Genomic DNA, 18,538 nt, shown 5'->3' on the forward strand with positions numbered 1-18,538 from the left:
TCGTTAGACAGATATAAAGAGTGTGTGGTGCAAGGTTTGTACACTGCAAAAGCTCACGCACCTTTTAAGACTGTACTGAAAGGAGAGAATAGAAGCGACTGGCTTGTACCGGGATGGAACTCGCGACCTTGCCATTATTATTTCCAGTACAATTGCTTGAAAATTTGGATTGTCATCAAAAGGGAATCAACTAAAGGACTTACCTCGCCACTACGTTTTGTACCAACTTCCTTCCGCTGGAAAGCGCAGAGTAATGACTCTACTCTTACAATCGGTATTGGGGTTTCATTTGCAAAGGTGGAAATCCAGCAGAGCAAGCAAAAGCGCTAAAGGAAGGCCTCCCCGTCGGGGAATCGAACCCCGGTCTCCCGCGTGACAGGCGGGGATACTCACCACTATACTAACGAGGATTAGCGGTGGGTGCGCCTGCTCCCGAAAGCCCTAAAACCTGTATCAGTGACTTTCGTTAGACAGATATAAAGAGTGTGTGGTGCAAGGTTTGTACACTGCAAAAGCTCACGCACCTTTTAAGACTGTACTGAAAGGAGAGAATAGAAGCGACTGGCTTGTACCGGGATGGAACTCGCGACCTTGCCATTATTATTTCCAGTACAATTGCTTGAAAATTTGGATTGTCATCAAAAGGGAATCAACTAAAGGACTTACCTCGCCACTACGTTTTGTACCAACTTCCTTCCGCTGGAAAGCGCAGAGTAATGACTCTACTCTTACAATCGGTATTGGGGTTTCATTTGCAAAGGTGGAAATCCAGCAGAGCAAGCAAAAGCGCTAAAGGAAGGCCTCCCCGTCGGGGAATCGAACCCCGGTCTCCCGCGTGACAGGCGGGGATACTCACCACTATACTAACGAGGATTAGCGGTGGGTGCGCCTGCTCCCGAAAGCCCTAAAACCTGTATCAGTGACTTTCGTTAGACAGATATAAAGAGTGTGTGGTGCAAGGTTTGTACACTGCAAAAGCTCACGCACCTTTTAAGACTGTACTGAAAGGAGAGAATAGAAGCGACTGGCTTGTACCGGGATGGAACTCGCGACCTTGCCATTATTATTTCCAGTACAATTGCTTGAAAATTTGGATTGTCATCAAAAGGGAATCAACTAAAGGACTTACCTCGCCACTACGTTTTGTACCAACTTCCTTCCGCTGGAAAGCGCAGAGTAATGACTCTACTCTTACAATCGGTATTGGGGTTTCATTTGCAAAGGTGGAAATCCAGCAGAGCAAGCAAAAGCGCTAAAGGAAGGCCTCCCCGTCGGGGAATCGAACCCCGGTCTCCCGCGTGACAGGCGGGGATACTCACCACTATACTAACGAGGATTAGCGGTGGGTGCGCCTGCTCCCGAAAGCCCTAAAACCTGTATCAGTGACTTTCGTTAGACAGATATAAAGAGTGTGTGGTGCAAGGTTTGTACACTGCAAAAGCTCACGCACCTTTTAAGACTGTACTGAAAGGAGAGAATAGAAGCGACTGGCTTGTACCGGGATGGAACTCGCGACCTTGCCATTATTATTTCCAGTACAATTGCTTGAAAATTTGGATTGTCATCAAAAGGGAATCAACTAAAGGACTTACCTCGCCACTACGTTTTGTACCAACTTCCTTCCGCTGGAAAGCGCAGAGTAATGACTCTACTCTTACAATCGGTATTGGGGTTTCATTTGCAAAGGTGGAAATCCAGCAGAGCAAGCAAAAGCGCTAAAGGAAGGCCTCCCCGTCGGGGAATCGAACCCCGGTCTCCCGCGTGACAGGCGGGGATACTCACCACTATACTAACGAGGATTAGCGGTGGGTGCGCCTGCTCCCGAAAGCCCTAAAACCTGTATCAGTGACTTTCGTTAGACAGATATAAAGAGTGTGTGGTGCAAGGTTTGTACACTGCAAAAGCTCACGCACCTTTTAAGACTGTACTGAAAGGAGAGAATAGAAGCGACTGGCTTGTACCGGGATGGAACTCGCGACCTTGCCATTATTATTTCCAGTACAATTGCTTGAAAATTTGGATTGTCATCAAAAGGGAATCAACTAAAGGACTTACCTCGCCACTACGTTTTGTACCAACTTCCTTCCGCTGGAAAGCGCAGAGTAATGACTCTACTCTTACAATCGGTATTGGGGTTTCATTTGCAAAGGTGGAAATCCAGCAGAGCAAGCAAAAGCGCTAAAGGAAGGCCTCCCCGTCGGGGAATCGAACCCCGGTCTCCCGCGTGACAGGCGGGGATACTCACCACTATACTAACGAGGATTAGCAAAGGTGGAAATCCAGCAGAGCAAGCAAAAGCGCTAAAGGAAGGCCTCCCCGTCGGGGAATCGAACCCCGGTCTCCCGCGTGACAGGCGGGGATACTCACCACTATACTAACGAGGATTAGCGGTGGGTGCGCCTGCTCCCGAAAGCCCTAAAACCTGTATCAGTGACTTTCGTTAGACAGATATAAAGAGTGTGTGGTGCAAGGTTTGTACACTGCAAAAGCTCACGCACCTTTTAAGACTGTACTGAAAGGAGAGAATAGAAGCGACTGGCTTGTACCGGGATGGAACTCGCGACCTTGCCATTATTATTTCCAGTACAATTGCTTGAAAATTTGGATTGTCATCAAAAGGGAATCAACTAAAGGACTTACCTCGCCACTACGTTTTGTACCAACTTCCTTCCGCTGGAAAGCGCAGAGTAATGACTCTACTCTTACAATCGGTATTGGGGTTTCATTTGCAAAGGTGGAAATCCAGCAGAGCAAGCAAAAGCGCTAAAGGAAGGCCTCCCCGTCGGGGAATCGAACCCCGGTCTCCCGCGTGACAGGCGGGGATACTCACCACTATACTAACGAGGATTAGCGGTGGGTGCGCCTGCTCCCGAAAGCCCTAAAACCTGTATCAGTGACTTTCGTTAGACAGATATAAAGAGTGTGTGGTGCAAGGTTTGTACACTGCAAAAGCTCACGCACCTTTTAAGACTGTACTGAAAGGAGAGAATAGAAGCGACTGGCTTGTACCGGGATGGAACTCGCGACCTTGCCATTATTATTTCCAGTACAATTGCTTGAAAATTTGGATTGTCATCAAAAGGGAATCAACTAAAGGACTTACCTCGCCACTACGTTTTGTACCAACTTCCTTCCGCTGGAAAGCGCAGAGTAATGACTCTACTCTTACAATCGGTATTGGGGTTTCATTTGCAAAGGTGGAAATCCAGCAGAGCAAGCAAAAGCGCTAAAGGAAGGCCTCCCCGTCGGGGAATCGAACCCCGGTCTCCCGCGTGACAGGCGGGGATACTCACCACTATACTAACGAGGATTAGCGGTGGGTGCGCCTGCTCCCGAAAGCCCTAAAACCTGTATCAGTGACTTTCGTTAGACAGATATAAAGAGTGTGTGGTGCAAGGTTTGTACACTGCAAAAGCTCACGCACCTTTTAAGACTGTACTGAAAGGAGAGAATAGAAGCGACTGGCTTGTACCGGGATGGAACTCGCGACCTTGCCATTATTATTTCCAGTACAATTGCTTGAAAATTTGGATTGTCATCAAAAGGGAATCAACTAAAGGACTTACCTCGCCACTACGTTTTGTACCAACTTCCTTCCGCTGGAAAGCGCAGAGTAATGACTCTACTCTTACAATCGGTATTGGGGTTTCATTTGCAAAGGTGGAAATCCAGCAGAGCAAGCAAAAGCGCTAAAGGAAGGCCTCCCCGTCGGGGAATCGAACCCCGGTCTCCCGCGTGACAGGCGGGGATACTCACCACTATACTAACGAGGATTAGCGGTGGGTGCGCCTGCTCCCGAAAGCCCTAAAACCTGTATCAGTGACTTTCGTTAGACAGATATAAAGAGTGTGTGGTGCAAGGTTTGTACACTGCAAAAGCTCACGCACCTTTTAAGACTGTACTGAAAGGAGAGAATAGAAGCGACTGGCTTGTACCGGGATGGAACTCGCGACCTTGCCATTATTATTTCCAGTACAATTGCTTGAAAATTTGGATTGTCATCAAAAGGGAATCAACTAAAGGACTTACCTCGCCACTACGTTTTGTACCAACTTCCTTCCGCTGGAAAGCGCAGAGTAATGACTCTACTCTTACAATCGGTATTGGGGTTTCATTTGCAAAGGTGGAAATCCAGCAGAGCAAGCAAAAGCGCTAAAGGAAGGCCTCCCCGTCGGGGAATCGAACCCCGGTCTCCCGCGTGACAGGCGGGGATACTCACCACTATACTAACGAGGATTAGCGGTGGGTGCGCCTGCTCCCGAAAGCCCTAAAACCTGTATCAGTGACTTTCGTTAGACAGATATAAAGAGTGTGTGGTGCAAGGTTTGTACACTGCAAAAGCTCACGCACCTTTTAAGACTGTACTGAAAGGAGAGAATAGAAGCGACTGGCTTGTACCGGGATGGAACTCGCGACCTTGCCATTATTATTTCCAGTACAATTGCTTGAAAATTTGGATTGTCATCAAAAGGGAATCAACTAAAGGACTTACCTCGCCACTACGTTTTGTACCAACTTCCTTCCGCTGGAAAGCGCAGAGTAATGACTCTACTCTTACAATCGGTATTGGGGTTTCATTTGCAAAGGTGGAAATCCAGCAGAGCAAGCAAAAGCGCTAAAGGAAGGCCTCCCCGTCGGGGAATCGAACCCCGGTCTCCCGCGTGACAGGCGGGGATACTCACCACTATACTAACGAGGATTAGCGGTGGGTGCGCCTGCTCCCGAAAGCCCTAAAACCTGTATCAGTGACTTTCGTTAGACAGATATAAAGAGTGTGTGGTGCAAGGTTTGTACACTGCAAAAGCTCACGCACCTTTTAAGACTGTACTGAAAGGAGAGAATAGAAGCGACTGGCTTGTACCGGGATGGAACTCGCGACCTTGCCATTATTATTTCCAGTACAATTGCTTGAAAATTTGGATTGTCATCAAAAGGGAATCAACTAAAGGACTTACCTCGCCACTACGTTTTGTACCAACTTCCTTCCGCTGGAAAGCGCAGAGTAATGACTCTACTCTTACAATCGGTATTGGGGTTTCATTTGCAAAGGTGGAAATCCAGCAGAGCAAGCAAAAGCGCTAAAGGAAGGCCTCCCCGTCGGGGAATCGAACCCCGGTCTCCCGCGTGACAGGCGGGGATACTCACCACTATACTAACGAGGATTAGCGGTGGGTGCGCCTGCTCCCGAAAGCCCTAAAACCTGTATCAGTGACTTTCGTTAGACAGATATAAAGAGTGTGTGGTGCAAGGTTTGTACACTGCAAAAGCTCACGCACCTTTTAAGACTGTACTGAAAGGAGAGAATAGAAGCGACTGGCTTGTACCGGGATGGAACTCGCGACCTTGCCATTATTATTTCCAGTACAATTGCTTGAAAATTTGGATTGTCATCAAAAGGGAATCAACTAAAGGACTTACCTCGCCACTACGTTTTGTACCAACTTCCTTCCGCTGGAAAGCGCAGAGTAATGACTCTACTCTTACAATCGGTATTGGGGTTTCATTTGCAAAGGTGGAAATCCAGCAGAGCAAGCAAAAGCGCTAAAGGAAGGCCTCCCCGTCGGGGAATCGAACCCCGGTCTCCCGCGTGACAGGCGGGGATACTCACCACTATACTAACGAGGATTAGCGGTGGGTGCGCCTGCTCCCGAAAGCCCTAAAACCTGTATCAGTGACTTTCGTTAGACAGATATAAAGAGTGTGTGGTGCAAGGTTTGTACACTGCAAAAGCTCACGCACCTTTTAAGACTGTACTGAAAGGAGAGAATAGAAGCGACTGGCTTGTACCGGGATGGAACTCGCGACCTTGCCATTATTATTTCCAGTACAATTGCTTGAAAATTTGGATTGTCATCAAAAGGGAATCAACTAAAGGACTTACCTCGCCACTACGTTTTGTACCAACTTCCTTCCGCTGGAAAGCGCAGAGTAATGACTCTACTCTTACAATCGGTATTGGGGTTTCATTTGCAAAGGTGGAAATCCAGCAGAGCAAGCAAAAGCGCTAAAGGAAGGCCTCCCCGTCGGGGAATCGAACCCCGGTCTCCCGCGTGACAGGCGGGGATACTCACCACTATACTAACGAGGATTAGCGGTGGGTGCGCCTGCTCCCGAAAGCCCTAAAACCTGTATCAGTGACTTTCGTTAGACAGATATAAAGAGTGTGTGGTGCAAGGTTTGTACACTGCAAAAGCTCACGCACCTTTTAAGACTGTACTGAAAGGAGAGAATAGAAGCGACTGGCTTGTACCGGGATGGAACTCGCGACCTTGCCATTATTATTTCCAGTACAATTGCTTGAAAATTTGGATTGTCATCAAAAGGGAATCAACTAAAGGACTTACCTCGCCACTACGTTTTGTACCAACTTCCTTCCGCTGGAAAGCGCAGAGTAATGACTCTACTCTTACAATCGGTATTGGGGTTTCATTTGCAAAGGTGGAAATCCAGCAGAGCAAGCAAAAGCGCTAAAGGAAGGCCTCCCCGTCGGGGAATCGAACCCCGGTCTCCCGCGTGACAGGCGGGGATACTCACCACTATACTAACGAGGATTAGCGGTGGGTGCGCCTGCTCCCGAAAGCCCTAAAACCTGTATCAGTGACTTTCGTTAGACAGATATAAAGAGTGTGTGGTGCAAGGTTTGTACACTGCAAAAGCTCACGCACCTTTTAAGACTGTACTGAAAGGAGAGAATAGAAGCGACTGGCTTGTACCGGGATGGAACTCGCGACCTTGCCATTATTATTTCCAGTACAATTGCTTGAAAATTTGGATTGTCATCAAAAGGGAATCAACTAAAGGACTTACCTCGCCACTACGTTTTGTACCAACTTCCTTCCGCTGGAAAGCGCAGAGTAATGACTCTACTCTTACAATCGGTATTGGGGTTTCATTTGCAAAGGTGGAAATCCAGCAGAGCAAGCAAAAGCGCTAAAGGAAGGCCTCCCCGTCGGGGAATCGAACCCCGGTCTCCCGCGTGACAGGCGGGGATACTCACCACTATACTAACGAGGATTAGCGGTGGGTGCGCCTGCTCCCGAAAGCCCTAAAACCTGTATCAGTGACTTTCGTTAGACAGATATAAAGAGTGTGTGGTGCAAGGTTTGTACACTGCAAAAGCTCACGCACCTTTTAAGACTGTACTGAAAGGAGAGAATAGAAGCGACTGGCTTGTACCGGGATGGAACTCGCGACCTTGCCATTATTATTTCCAGTACAATTGCTTGAAAATTTGGATTGTCATCAAAAGGGAATCAACTAAAGGACTTACCTCGCCACTACGTTTTGTACCAACTTCCTTCCGCTGGAAAGCGCAGAGTAATGACTCTACTCTTACAATCGGTATTGGGGTTTCATTTGCAAAGGTGGAAATCCAGCAGAGCAAGCAAAAGCGCTAAAGGAAGGCCTCCCCGTCGGGGAATCGAACCCCGGTCTCCCGCGTGACAGGCGGGGATACTCACCACTATACTAACGAGGATTAGCGGTGGGTGCGCCTGCTCCCGAAAGCCCTAAAACCTGTATCAGTGACTTTCGTTAGACAGATATAAAGAGTGTGTGGTGCAAGGTTTGTACACTGCAAAAGCTCACGCACCTTTTAAGACTGTACTGAAAGGAGAGAATAGAAGCGACTGGCTTGTACCGGGATGGAACTCGCGACCTTGCCATTATTATTTCCAGTACAATTGCTTGAAAATTTGGATTGTCATCAAAAGGGAATCAACTAAAGGACTTACCTCGCCACTACGTTTTGTACCAACTTCCTTCCGCTGGAAAGCGCAGAGTAATGACTCTACTCTTACAATCGGTATTGGGGTTTCATTTGCAAAGGTGGAAATCCAGCAGAGCAAGCAAAAGCGCTAAAGGAAGGCCTCCCCGTCGGGGAATCGAACCCCGGTCTCCCGCGTGACAGGCGGGGATACTCACCACTATACTAACGAGGATTAGCGGTGGGTGCGCCTGCTCCCGAAAGCCCTAAAACCTGTATCAGTGACTTTCGTTAGACAGATATAAAGAGTGTGTGGTGCAAGGTTTGTACACTGCAAAAGCTCACGCACCTTTTAAGACTGTACTGAAAGGAGAGAATAGAAGCGACTGGCTTGTACCGGGATGGAACTCGCGACCTTGCCATTATTATTTCCAGTACAATTGCTTGAAAATTTGGATTGTCATCAAAAGGGAATCAACTAAAGGACTTACCTCGCCACTACGTTTTGTACCAACTTCCTTCCGCTGGAAAGCGCAGAGTAATGACTCTACTCTTACAATCGGTATTGGGGTTTCATTTGCAAAGGTGGAAATCCAGCAGAGCAAGCAAAAGCGCTAAAGGAAGGCCTCCCCGTCGGGGAATCGAACCCCGGTCTCCCGCGTGACAGGCGGGGATACTCACCACTATACTAACGAGGATTAGCGGTGGGTGCGCCTGCTCCCGAAAGCCCTAAAACCTGTATCAGTGACTTTCGTTAGACAGATATAAAGAGTGTGTGGTGCAAGGTTTGTACACTGCAAAAGCTCACGCACCTTTTAAGACTGTACTGAAAGGAGAGAATAGAAGCGACTGGCTTGTACCGGGATGGAACTCGCGACCTTGCCATTATTATTTCCAGTACAATTGCTTGAAAATTTGGATTGTCATCAAAAGGGAATCAACTAAAGGACTTACCTCGCCACTACGTTTTGTACCAACTTCCTTCCGCTGGAAAGCGCAGAGTAATGACTCTACTCTTACAATCGGTATTGGGGTTTCATTTGCAAAGGTGGAAATCCAGCAGAGCAAGCAAAAGCGCTAAAGGAAGGCCTCCCCGTCGGGGAATCGAACCCCGGTCTCCCGCGTGACAGGCGGGGATACTCACCACTATACTAACGAGGATTAGCGGTGGGTGCGCCTGCTCCCGAAAGCCCTAAAACCTGTATCAGTGACTTTCGTTAGACAGATATAAAGAGTGTGTGGTGCAAGGTTTGTACACTGCAAAAGCTCACGCACCTTTTAAGACTGTACTGAAAGGAGAGAATAGAAGCGACTGGCTTGTACCGGGATGGAACTCGCGACCTTGCCATTATTATTTCCAGTACAATTGCTTGAAAATTTGGATTGTCATCAAAAGGGAATCAACTAAAGGACTTACCTCGCCACTACGTTTTGTACCAACTTCCTTCCGCTGGAAAGCGCAGAGTAATGACTCTACTCTTACAATCGGTATTGGGGTTTCATTTGCAAAGGTGGAAATCCAGCAGAGCAAGCAAAAGCGCTAAAGGAAGGCCTCCCCGTCGGGGAATCGAACCCCGGTCTCCCGCGTGACAGGCGGGGATACTCACCACTATACTAACGAGGATTAGCGGTGGGTGTGCCTGCTCCCGAAAGCCCTAAAACCTGTATCAGTGACTTTCGTTAGACAGATATAAAGAGTGTGTGGTGCAAGGTTTGTACACTGCAAAAGCTCACGCACCTTTTAAGACTGTACTGAAAGGAGAGAATAGAAGCGACTGGCTTGTACCGGGATGGAACTCGCGACCTTGCCATTATTATTTCCAGTACAATTGCTTGAAAATTTGGATTGTCATCAAAAGGGAATCAACTAAAGGACTTACCTCGCCACTACGTTTTGTACCAACTTCCTTCCGCTGGAAAGCGCAGAGTAATGACTCTACTCTTACAATCGGTATTGGGGTTTCATTTGCAAAGGTGGAAATCCAGCAGAGCAAGCAAAAGCGCTAAAGGAAGGCCTCCCCGTCGGGGAATCGAACCCCGGTCTCCCACGTGACAGGCGGGGATACTCACCACTATACTAACGAGGATTAGCGGTGGGTGTGCCTGCTCCCGAAAGCCCTAAAACCTGTATCAGTGACTTTCGTTAGACAGATATAAAGAGTGTGTGGTGCAAGGTTTGTACACTGCAAAAGCTCACGCACCTTTTAAGACTGTACTGAAAGGAGAGAATAGAAGCGACTGGCTTGTACCGGGATGGAACTCGCGACCTTGCCATTATTATTTCCAGTACAATTGCTTGAAAATTTGGATTGTCATCAAAAGGGAATCAACTAAAGGACTTACCTCGCCACTACGTTTTGTACCAACTTCCTTCCGCTGGAAAGCGCAGAGTAATGACTCTACTCTTACAATCGGTATTGGGGTTTCATTTGCAAAGGTGGAAATCCAGCAGAGCAAGCAAAAGCGCTAAAGGAAGGCCTCCCCGTCGGGGAATCGAACCCCGGTCTCCCGCGTGACAGGCGGGGATACTCACCACTATACTAACGAGGATTAGCGGTGGGTGCGCCTGCTCCCGAAAGCCCTAAAACCTGTATCAGTGACTTTCGTTAGACAGATATAAAGAGTGTGTGGTGCAAGGTTTGTACACTGCAAAAGCTCACGCACCTTTTAAGACTGTACTGAAAGGAGAGAATAGAAGCGACTGGCTTGTACCGGGATGGAACTCGCGACCTTGCCATTATTATTTCCAGTACAATTGCTTGAAAATTTGGATTGTCATCAAAAGGGAATCAACTAAAGGACTTACCTCGCCACTACGTTTTGTACCAACTTCCTTCCGCTGGAAAGCGCAGAGTAATGACTCTACTCTTACAATCGGTATTGGGGTTTCATTTGCAAAGGTGGAAATCCAGCAGAGCAAGCAAAAGCGCTAAAGGAAGGCCTCCCCGTCGGGGAATCGAACCCCGGTCTCCCGCGTGACAGGCGGGGATACTCACCACTATACTAACGAGGATTAGCGGTGGGTGCGCCTGCTCCCGAAAGCCCTAAAACCTGTATCAGTGACTTTCGTTAGACAGATATAAAGAGTGTGTGGTGCAAGGTTTGTACACTGCAAAAGCTCACGCACCTTTTAAGACTGTACTGAAAGGAGAGAATAGAAGCGACTGGCTTGTACCGGGATGGAACTCGCGACCTTGCCATTATTATTTCCAGTACAATTGCTTGAAAATTTGGATTGTCATCAAAAGGGAATCAACTAAAGGACTTACCTCGCCACTACGTTTTGTACCAACTTCCTTCCGCTGGAAAGCGCAGAGTAATGACTCTACTCTTACAATCGGTATTGGGGTTTCATTTGCAAAGGTGGAAATCCAGCAGAGCAAGCAAAAGCGCTAAAGGAAGGCCTCCCCGTCGGGGAATCGAACCCCGGTCTCCCGCGTGACAGGCGGGGATACTCACCACTATACTAACGAGGATTAGCGGTGGGTGCGCCTGCTCCCGAAAGCCCTAAAACCTGTATCAGTGACTTTCGTTAGACAGATATAAAGAGTGTGTGGTGCAAGGTTTGTACACTGCAAAAGCTCACGCACCTTTTAAGACTGTACTGAAAGGAGAGAATAGAAGCGACTGGCTTGTACCGGGATGGAACTCGCGACCTTGCCATTATTATTTCCAGTACAATTGCTTGAAAATTTGGATTGTCATCAAAAGGGAATCAACTAAAGGACTTACCTCGCCACTACGTTTTGTACCAACTTCCTTCCGCTGGAAAGCGCAGAGTAATGACTCTACTCTTACAATCGGTATTGGGGTTTCATTTGCAAAGGTGGAAATCCAGCAGAGCAAGCAAAAGCGCTAAAGGAAGGCCTCCCCGTCGGGGAATCGAACCCCGGTCTCCCGCGTGACAGGCGGGGATACTCACCACTATACTAACGAGGATTAGCGGTGGGTGCGCCTGCTCCCGAAAGCCCTAAAACCTGTATCAGTGACTTTCGTTAGACAGATATAAAGAGTGTGTGGTGCAAGGTTTGTACACTGCAAAAGCTCACGCACCTTTTAAGACTGTACTGAAAGGAGAGAATAGAAGCGACTGGCTTGTACCGGGATGGAACTCGCGACCTTGCCATTATTATTTCCAGTACAATTGCTTGAAAATTTGGATTGTCATCAAAAGGGAATCAACTAAAGGACTTACCTCGCCACTACGTTTTGTACCAACTTCCTTCCGCTGGAAAGCGCAGAGTAATGACTCTACTCTTACAATCGGTATTGGGGTTTCATTTGCAAAGGTGGAAATCCAGCAGAGCAAGCAAAAGCGCTAAAGGAAGGCCTCCCCGTCGGGGAATCGAACCCCGGTCTCCCGCGTGACAGGCGGGGATACTCACCACTATACTAACGAGGATTAGCGGTGGGTGCGCCTGCTCCCGAAAGCCCTAAAACCTGTATCAGTGACTTTCGTTAGACAGATATAAAGAGTGTGTGGTGCAAGGTTTGTACACTGCAAAAGCTCACGCACCTTTTAAGACTGTACTGAAAGGAGAGAATAGAAGCGACTGGCTTGTACCGGGATGGAACTCGCGACCTTGCCATTATTATTTCCAGTACAATTGCTTGAAAATTTGGATTGTCATCAAAAGGGAATCAACTAAAGGACTTACCTCGCCACTACGTTTTGTACCAACTTCCTTCCGCTGGAAAGCGCAGAGTAATGACTCTACTCTTACAATCGGTATTGGGGTTTCATTTGCAAAGGTGGAAATCCAGCAGAGCAAGCAAAAGCGCTAAAGGAAGGCCTCCCCGTCGGGGAATCGAACCCCGGTCTCCCGCGTGACAGGCGGGGATACTCACCACTATACTAACGAGGATTAGCGGTGGGTGCGCCTGCTCCCGAAAGCCCTAAAACCTGTATCAGTGACTTTCGTTAGACAGATATAAAGAGTGTGTGGTGCAAGGTTTGTACACTGCAAAAGCTCACGCACCTTTTAAGACTGTACTGAAAGGAGAGAATAGAAGCGACTGGCTTGTACCGGGATGGAACTCGCGACCTTGCCATTATTATTTCCAGTACAATTGCTTGAAAATTTGGATTGTCATCAAAAGGGAATCAACTAAAGGACTTACCTCGCCACTACGTTTTGTACCAACTTCCTTCCGCTGGAAAGCGCAGAGTAATGACTCTACTCTTACAATCGGTATTGGGGTTTCATTTGCAAAGGTGGAAATCCAGCAGAGCAAGCAAAAGCGCTAAAGGAAGGCCTCCCCGTCGGGGAATCGAACCCCGGTCTCCCGCGTGACAGGCGGGGATACTCACCACTATACTAACGAGGATTAGCGGTGGGTGCGCCTGCTCCCGAAAGCCCTAAAACCTGTATCAGTGACTTTCGTTAGACAGATATAAAGAGTGTGTGGTGCAAGGTTTGTACACTGCAAAAGCTCACGCACCTTTTAAGACTGTACTGAAAGGAGAGAATAGAAGCGACTGGCTTGTACCGGGATGGAACTCGCGACCTTGCCATTATTATTTCCAGTACAATTGCTTGAAAATTTGGATTGTCATCAAAAGGGAATCAACTAAAGGACTTACCTCGCCACTACGTTTTGTACCAACTTCCTTCCGCTGGAAAGCGCAGAGTAATGACTCTACTCTTACAATCGGTATTGGGGTTTCATTTGCAAAGGTGGAAATCCAGCAGAGCAAGCAAAAGCGCTAAAGGAAGGCCTCCCCGTCGGGGAATCGAACCCCGGTCTCCCGCGTGACAGGCGGGGATACTCACCACTATACTAACGAGGATTAGCGGTGGGTGCGCCTGCTCCCGAAAGCCCTAAAACCTGTATCAGTGACTTTCGTTAGACAGATATAAAGAGTGTGTGGTGCAAGGTTTGTACACTGCAAAAGCTCACGCACCTTTTAAGACTGTACTGAAAGGAGAGAATAGAAGCGACTGGCTTGTACCGGGATGGAACTCGCGACCTTGCCATTATTATTTCCAGTACAATTGCTTGAAAATTTGGATTGTCATCAAAAGGGAATCAACTAAAGGACTTACCTCGCCACTACGTTTTGTACCAACTTCCTTCCGCTGGAAAGCGCAGAGTAATGACTCTACTCTTACAATCGGTATTGGGGTTTCATTTGCAAAGGTGGAAATCCAGCAGAGCAAGCAAAAGCGCTAAAGGAAGGCCTCCCCGTCGGGGAATCGAACCCCGGTCTCCCGCGTGACAGGCGGGGATACTCACCACTATACTAACGAGGATTAGCGGTGGGTGCGCCTGCTCCCGAAAGCCCTAAAACCTGTATCAGTGACTTTCGTTAGACAGATATAAAGAGTGTGTGGTGCAAGGTTTGTACACTGCAAAAGCTCACGCACCTTTTAAGACTGTACTGAAAGGAGAGAATAGAAGCGACTGGCTTGTACCGGGATGGAACTCGCGACCTTGCCATTATTATTTCCAGTACAATTGCTTGAAAATTTGGATTGTCATCAAAAGGGAATCAACTAAAGGACTTACCTCGCCACTACGTTTTGTACCAACTTCCTTCCGCTGGAAAGCGCAGAGTAATGACTCTACTCTTACAATCGGTATTGGGGTTTCATTTGCAAAGGTGGAAATCCAGCAGAGCAAGCAAAAGCGCTAAAGGAAGGCCTCCCCGTCGGGGAATCGAACCCCGGTCTCCCGCGTGACAGGCGGGGATACTCACCACTATACTAACGAGGATTAGCGGTGGGTGCGCCTGCTCCCGAAAGCCCTAAAACCTGTATCAGTGACTTTCGTTAGACAGATATAAAGAGTGTGTGGTGCAAGGTTTGTACACTGCAAAAGCTCACGCACCTTTTAAGACTGTACTGAAAGGAGAGAATAGAAGCGACTGGCTTGTACCGGGATGGAACTCGCGACCTTGCCATTATTATTTCCAGTACAATTGCTTGAAAATTTGGATTGTCATCAAAAGGGAATCAACTAAAGGACTTACCTCGCCACTACGTTTTGTACCAACTTCCTTCCGCTGGAAAGCGCAGAGTAATGACTCTACTCTTACAATCGGTATTGGGGTTTCATTTGCAAAGGTGGAAATCCAGCAGAGCAAGCAAAAGCGCTAAAGGAAGGCCTCCCCGTCGGGGAATCGAACCCCGGTCTCCCGCGTGACAGGCGGGGATACTCACCACTATACTAACGAGGATTAGCGGTGGGTGCGCCTGCTCCCGAAAGCCCTAAAACCTGTATCAGTGACTTTCGTTAGACAGATATAAAGAGTGTGTGGTGCAAGGTTTGTACACTGCAAAAGCTCACGCACCTTTTAAGACTGTACTGAAAGGAGAGAATAGAAGCGACTGGCTTGTACCGGGATGGAACTCGCGACCTTGCCATTATTATTTCCAGTACAATTGCTTGAAAATTTGGATTGTCATCAAAAGGGAATCAACTAAAGGACTTACCTCGCCACTACGTTTTGTACCAACTTCCTTCCGCTGGAAAGCGCAGAGTAATGACTCTACTCTTACAATCGGTATTGGGGTTTCATTTGCAAAGGTGGAAATCCAGCAGAGCAAGCAAAAGCGCTAAAGGAAGGCCTCCCCGTCGGGGAATCGAACCCCGGTCTCCCGCGTGACAGGCGGGGATACTCACCACTATACTAACGAGGATTAGCGGTGGGTGCGCCTGCTCCCGAAAGCCCTAAAACCTGTATCAGTGACTTTCGTTAGACAGATATAAAGAGTGTGTGGTGCAAGGTTTGTACACTGCAAAAGCTCACGCACCTTTTAAGACTGTACTGAAAGGAGAGAATAGAAGCGACTGGCTTGTACCGGGATGGAACTCGCGACCTTGCCATTATTATTTCCAGTACAATTGCTTGAAAATTTGGATTGTCATCAAAAGGGAATCAACTAAAGGACTTACCTCGCCACTACGTTTTGTACCAACTTCCTTCCGCTGGAAAGCGCAGAGTAATGACTCTACTCTTACAATCGGTATTGGGGTTTCATTTGCAAAGGTGGAAATCCAGCAGAGCAAGCAAAAGCGCTAAAGGAAGGCCTCCCCGTCGGGGAATCGAACCCCGGTCTCCCGCGTGACAGGCGGGGATACTCACCACTATACTAACGAGGATTAGCGGTGGGTGCGCCTGCTCCCGAAAGCCCTAAAACCTGTATCAGTGACTTTCGTTAGACAGATATAAAGAGTGTGTGGTGCAAGGTTTGTACACTGCAAAAGCTCACGCACCTTTTAAGACTGTACTGAAAGGAGAGAATAGAAGCGACTGGCTTGTACCGGGATGGAACTCGCGACCTTGCCATTATTATTTCCAGTACAATTGCTTGAAAATTTGGATTGTCATCAAAAGGGAATCAACTAAAGGACTTACCTCGCCACTACGTTTTGTACCAACTTCCTTCCGCTGGAAAGCGCAGAGTAATGACTCTACTCTTACAATCGGTATTGGGGTTTCATTTGCAAAGGTGGAAATCCAGCAGAGCAAGCAAAAGCGCTAAAGGAAGGCCTCCCCGTCGGGGAATCGAACCCCGGTCTCCCGCGTGACAGGCGGGGATACTCACCACTATACTAACGAGGATTAGCGGTGGGTGCGCCTGCTCCCGAAAGCCCTAAAACCTGTATCAGTGACTTTCGTTAGACAGATATAAAGAGTGTGTGGTGCAAGGTTTGTACACTGCAAAAGCTCACGCACCTTTTAAGACTGTACTGAAAGGAGAGAATAGAAGCGACTGGCTTGTACCGGGATGGAACTCGCGACCTTGCCATTATTATTTCCAGTACAATTGCTTGAAAATTTGGATTGTCATCAAAAGGGAATCAACTAAAGGACTTACCTCGCCACTACGTTTTGTACCAACTTCCTTCCGCTGGAAAGCGCAGAGTAATGACTCTACTCTTACAATCGGTATTGGGGTTTCATTTGCAAAGGTGGAAATCCAGCAGAGCAAGCAAAAGCGCTAAAGGAAGGCCTCCCCGTCGGGGAATCGAACCCCGGTCTCCCGCGTGACAGGCGGGGATACTCACCACTATACTAACGAGGATTAGCGGTGGGTGCGCCTGCTCCCGAAAGCCCTAAAACCTGTATCAGTGACTTTCGTTAGACAGATATAAAGAGTGTGTGGTGCAAGGTTTGTACACTGCAAAAGCTCACGCACCTTTTAAGACTGTACTGAAAGGAGAGAATAGAAGCGACTGGCTTGTACCGGGATGGAACTCGCGACCTTGCCATTATTATTTCCAGTACAATTGCTTGAAAATTTGGATTGTCATCAAAAGGGAATCAACTAAAGGACTTACCTCGCCACTACGTTTTGTACCAACTTCCTTCCGCTGGAAAGCGCAGAGTAATGACTCTACTCTTACAATCGGTATTGGGGTTTCATTTGCAAAGGTGGAAATCCAGCAGAGCAAGCAAAAGCGCTAAAGGAAGGCCTCCCCGTCGGGGAATCGAACCCCGGTCTCCCGCGTGACAGGCGGGGATACTCACCACTATACTAACGAGGATTAGCGGTGGGTGCGCCTGCTCCCGAAAGCCCTAAAACCTGTATCAGTGACTTTCGTTAGACAGATATAAAGAGTGTGTGGTGCAAGGTTTGTACACTGCAAAAGCTCACGCACCTTTTAAGACTGTACTGAAAGGAGAGAATAGAAGCGACTGGCTTGTACCGGGATGGAACTCGCGACCTTGCCATTATTATTTCCAGTACAATTGCTTGAAAATTTGGATTGTCATCAAAAGGGAATCAACTAAAGGACTTACCTCGCCACTACGTTTTGTACCAACTTCCTTCCGCTGGAAAGCGCAGAGTAATGACTCTACTCTTACAATCGGTATTGGGGTTTCATTTGCAAAGGTGGAAATCCAGCAGAGCAAGCAAAAGCGCTAAAGGAAGGCCTCCCCGTCGGGGAATCGAACCCCGGTCTCCCGCGTGACAGGCGGGGATACTCACCACTATACTAACGAGGATTAGCGGTGGGTGCGCCTGCTCCCGAAAGCCCTAAAACCTGTATCAGTGACTTTCGTTAGACAGATATAAAGAGTGTGTGGTGCAAGGTTTGTACACTGCAAAAGCTCACGCACCTTTTAAGACTGTACTGAAAGGAGAGAATAGAAGCGACTGGCTTGTACCGGGATGGAACTCGCGACCTTGCCATTATTATTTCCAGTACAATTGCTTGAAAATTTGGATTGTCATCAAAAGGGAATCAACTAAAGGACTTACCTCGCCACTACGTTTTGTACCAACTTCCTTCCGCTGGAAAGCGCAGAGTAATGACTCTACTCTTACAATCGGTATTGGGGTTTCATTTGCAAAGGTGGAAATCCAGCAGAGCAAGCAAAAGCGCTAAAGGAAGGCCTCCCCGTCGGGGAATCGAACCCCGGTCTCCCGCGTGACAGGCGGGGATACTCACCACTATACTAACGAGGATTAGCGGTGGGTGCGCCTGCTCCCGAAAGCCCTAAAACCTGTATCAGTGACTTTCGTTAGACAGATATAAAGAGTGTGTGGTGCAAGGTTTGTACACTGCAAAAGCTCACGCACCTTTTAAGACTGTACTGAAAGGAGAGAATAGAAGCGACTGGCTTGTACCGGGATGGAACTCGCGACCTTGCCATTATTATTTCCAGTACAATTGCTTGAAAATTTGGATTGTCATCAAAAGGGAATCAACTAAAGGACTTACCTCGCCACTACGTTTTGTACCAACTTCCTTCCGCTGGAAAGCGCAGAGTAATGACTCTACTCTTACAATCGGTATTGGGGTTTCATTTGCAAAGGTGGAAATCCAGCAGAGCAAGCAAAAGCGCTAAAGGAAGGCCTCCCCGTCGGGGAATCGAAC

General features: G+C 47.9%; 35 non-coding genes across 35 annotated transcripts; all 35 read right to left on the reverse strand.

Moving 5' to 3' along the window:
* Window positions 1-338: 338 nt before the first annotated feature.
* TRNAD-GUC (transfer RNA aspartic acid (anticodon GUC)) lies at window positions 339-410 on the reverse strand. The gene has a single exon. It is a non-coding gene; the product is annotated as a tRNA-Asp (tRNA).
* A 391-nt stretch (window positions 411-801) lies between these two features.
* On the reverse strand, window positions 802-873 carry TRNAD-GUC (transfer RNA aspartic acid (anticodon GUC)). Its single transcript has one exon. It is a non-coding gene; the product is annotated as a tRNA-Asp (tRNA).
* Window positions 874-1,264: 391 nt separating this feature from the next.
* On the reverse strand, window positions 1,265-1,336 carry TRNAD-GUC (transfer RNA aspartic acid (anticodon GUC)). Its single transcript has one exon. It is a non-coding gene; the product is annotated as a tRNA-Asp (tRNA).
* Window positions 1,337-1,727: 391 nt separating this feature from the next.
* On the reverse strand, window positions 1,728-1,799 carry TRNAD-GUC (transfer RNA aspartic acid (anticodon GUC)). Its single transcript has one exon. It is a non-coding gene; the product is annotated as a tRNA-Asp (tRNA).
* Window positions 1,800-2,190: 391 nt separating this feature from the next.
* TRNAD-GUC (transfer RNA aspartic acid (anticodon GUC)) lies at window positions 2,191-2,262 on the reverse strand. The gene has a single exon. It is a non-coding gene; the product is annotated as a tRNA-Asp (tRNA).
* Window positions 2,263-2,312: 50 nt separating this feature from the next.
* Window positions 2,313-2,384, reverse strand: TRNAD-GUC (transfer RNA aspartic acid (anticodon GUC)). Its single transcript has one exon. It is a non-coding gene; the product is annotated as a tRNA-Asp (tRNA).
* A 391-nt stretch (window positions 2,385-2,775) lies between these two features.
* On the reverse strand, window positions 2,776-2,847 carry TRNAD-GUC (transfer RNA aspartic acid (anticodon GUC)). The gene has a single exon. It is a non-coding gene; the product is annotated as a tRNA-Asp (tRNA).
* A 391-nt stretch (window positions 2,848-3,238) lies between these two features.
* On the reverse strand, window positions 3,239-3,310 carry TRNAD-GUC (transfer RNA aspartic acid (anticodon GUC)). Its single transcript has one exon. It is a non-coding gene; the product is annotated as a tRNA-Asp (tRNA).
* Window positions 3,311-3,701: 391 nt separating this feature from the next.
* On the reverse strand, window positions 3,702-3,773 carry TRNAD-GUC (transfer RNA aspartic acid (anticodon GUC)). The gene has a single exon. It is a non-coding gene; the product is annotated as a tRNA-Asp (tRNA).
* Window positions 3,774-4,164: 391 nt separating this feature from the next.
* Window positions 4,165-4,236, reverse strand: TRNAD-GUC (transfer RNA aspartic acid (anticodon GUC)). The gene has a single exon. It is a non-coding gene; the product is annotated as a tRNA-Asp (tRNA).
* Window positions 4,237-4,627: 391 nt separating this feature from the next.
* Window positions 4,628-4,699, reverse strand: TRNAD-GUC (transfer RNA aspartic acid (anticodon GUC)). Its single transcript has one exon. It is a non-coding gene; the product is annotated as a tRNA-Asp (tRNA).
* Window positions 4,700-5,090: 391 nt separating this feature from the next.
* On the reverse strand, window positions 5,091-5,162 carry TRNAD-GUC (transfer RNA aspartic acid (anticodon GUC)). Its single transcript has one exon. It is a non-coding gene; the product is annotated as a tRNA-Asp (tRNA).
* Window positions 5,163-5,553: 391 nt separating this feature from the next.
* Window positions 5,554-5,625, reverse strand: TRNAD-GUC (transfer RNA aspartic acid (anticodon GUC)). Its single transcript has one exon. It is a non-coding gene; the product is annotated as a tRNA-Asp (tRNA).
* Window positions 5,626-6,016: 391 nt separating this feature from the next.
* On the reverse strand, window positions 6,017-6,088 carry TRNAD-GUC (transfer RNA aspartic acid (anticodon GUC)). The gene has a single exon. It is a non-coding gene; the product is annotated as a tRNA-Asp (tRNA).
* Window positions 6,089-6,479: 391 nt separating this feature from the next.
* TRNAD-GUC (transfer RNA aspartic acid (anticodon GUC)) lies at window positions 6,480-6,551 on the reverse strand. The gene has a single exon. It is a non-coding gene; the product is annotated as a tRNA-Asp (tRNA).
* A 391-nt stretch (window positions 6,552-6,942) lies between these two features.
* Window positions 6,943-7,014, reverse strand: TRNAD-GUC (transfer RNA aspartic acid (anticodon GUC)). Its single transcript has one exon. It is a non-coding gene; the product is annotated as a tRNA-Asp (tRNA).
* Window positions 7,015-7,405: 391 nt separating this feature from the next.
* Window positions 7,406-7,477, reverse strand: TRNAD-GUC (transfer RNA aspartic acid (anticodon GUC)). Its single transcript has one exon. It is a non-coding gene; the product is annotated as a tRNA-Asp (tRNA).
* Window positions 7,478-7,868: 391 nt separating this feature from the next.
* Window positions 7,869-7,940, reverse strand: TRNAD-GUC (transfer RNA aspartic acid (anticodon GUC)). The gene has a single exon. It is a non-coding gene; the product is annotated as a tRNA-Asp (tRNA).
* A 391-nt stretch (window positions 7,941-8,331) lies between these two features.
* Window positions 8,332-8,403, reverse strand: TRNAD-GUC (transfer RNA aspartic acid (anticodon GUC)). Its single transcript has one exon. It is a non-coding gene; the product is annotated as a tRNA-Asp (tRNA).
* Window positions 8,404-8,794: 391 nt separating this feature from the next.
* Window positions 8,795-8,866, reverse strand: TRNAD-GUC (transfer RNA aspartic acid (anticodon GUC)). The gene has a single exon. It is a non-coding gene; the product is annotated as a tRNA-Asp (tRNA).
* A 391-nt stretch (window positions 8,867-9,257) lies between these two features.
* TRNAD-GUC (transfer RNA aspartic acid (anticodon GUC)) lies at window positions 9,258-9,329 on the reverse strand. Its single transcript has one exon. It is a non-coding gene; the product is annotated as a tRNA-Asp (tRNA).
* An 854-nt stretch (window positions 9,330-10,183) lies between these two features.
* On the reverse strand, window positions 10,184-10,255 carry TRNAD-GUC (transfer RNA aspartic acid (anticodon GUC)). The gene has a single exon. It is a non-coding gene; the product is annotated as a tRNA-Asp (tRNA).
* Window positions 10,256-10,646: 391 nt separating this feature from the next.
* Window positions 10,647-10,718, reverse strand: TRNAD-GUC (transfer RNA aspartic acid (anticodon GUC)). Its single transcript has one exon. It is a non-coding gene; the product is annotated as a tRNA-Asp (tRNA).
* Window positions 10,719-11,109: 391 nt separating this feature from the next.
* Window positions 11,110-11,181, reverse strand: TRNAD-GUC (transfer RNA aspartic acid (anticodon GUC)). The gene has a single exon. It is a non-coding gene; the product is annotated as a tRNA-Asp (tRNA).
* A 391-nt stretch (window positions 11,182-11,572) lies between these two features.
* Window positions 11,573-11,644, reverse strand: TRNAD-GUC (transfer RNA aspartic acid (anticodon GUC)). Its single transcript has one exon. It is a non-coding gene; the product is annotated as a tRNA-Asp (tRNA).
* A 391-nt stretch (window positions 11,645-12,035) lies between these two features.
* TRNAD-GUC (transfer RNA aspartic acid (anticodon GUC)) lies at window positions 12,036-12,107 on the reverse strand. Its single transcript has one exon. It is a non-coding gene; the product is annotated as a tRNA-Asp (tRNA).
* A 391-nt stretch (window positions 12,108-12,498) lies between these two features.
* TRNAD-GUC (transfer RNA aspartic acid (anticodon GUC)) lies at window positions 12,499-12,570 on the reverse strand. Its single transcript has one exon. It is a non-coding gene; the product is annotated as a tRNA-Asp (tRNA).
* Window positions 12,571-12,961: 391 nt separating this feature from the next.
* TRNAD-GUC (transfer RNA aspartic acid (anticodon GUC)) lies at window positions 12,962-13,033 on the reverse strand. The gene has a single exon. It is a non-coding gene; the product is annotated as a tRNA-Asp (tRNA).
* Window positions 13,034-13,424: 391 nt separating this feature from the next.
* On the reverse strand, window positions 13,425-13,496 carry TRNAD-GUC (transfer RNA aspartic acid (anticodon GUC)). Its single transcript has one exon. It is a non-coding gene; the product is annotated as a tRNA-Asp (tRNA).
* A 391-nt stretch (window positions 13,497-13,887) lies between these two features.
* TRNAD-GUC (transfer RNA aspartic acid (anticodon GUC)) lies at window positions 13,888-13,959 on the reverse strand. Its single transcript has one exon. It is a non-coding gene; the product is annotated as a tRNA-Asp (tRNA).
* A 391-nt stretch (window positions 13,960-14,350) lies between these two features.
* On the reverse strand, window positions 14,351-14,422 carry TRNAD-GUC (transfer RNA aspartic acid (anticodon GUC)). The gene has a single exon. It is a non-coding gene; the product is annotated as a tRNA-Asp (tRNA).
* Window positions 14,423-14,813: 391 nt separating this feature from the next.
* Window positions 14,814-14,885, reverse strand: TRNAD-GUC (transfer RNA aspartic acid (anticodon GUC)). The gene has a single exon. It is a non-coding gene; the product is annotated as a tRNA-Asp (tRNA).
* Window positions 14,886-15,276: 391 nt separating this feature from the next.
* Window positions 15,277-15,348, reverse strand: TRNAD-GUC (transfer RNA aspartic acid (anticodon GUC)). The gene has a single exon. It is a non-coding gene; the product is annotated as a tRNA-Asp (tRNA).
* Window positions 15,349-15,739: 391 nt separating this feature from the next.
* TRNAD-GUC (transfer RNA aspartic acid (anticodon GUC)) lies at window positions 15,740-15,811 on the reverse strand. Its single transcript has one exon. It is a non-coding gene; the product is annotated as a tRNA-Asp (tRNA).
* Window positions 15,812-16,202: 391 nt separating this feature from the next.
* Window positions 16,203-16,274, reverse strand: TRNAD-GUC (transfer RNA aspartic acid (anticodon GUC)). The gene has a single exon. It is a non-coding gene; the product is annotated as a tRNA-Asp (tRNA).
* Between the last annotated feature and the right edge of the window lie 2,264 nt (window positions 16,275-18,538).

The sequence above is a fragment of the Spea bombifrons genome, chromosome 2 (assembly GCF_027358695.1).
Source record: "Spea bombifrons isolate aSpeBom1 chromosome 2, aSpeBom1.2.pri, whole genome shotgun sequence".
Classification (NCBI taxonomy): domain Eukaryota; kingdom Metazoa; phylum Chordata; class Amphibia; order Anura; family Pelobatidae; genus Spea; species Spea bombifrons.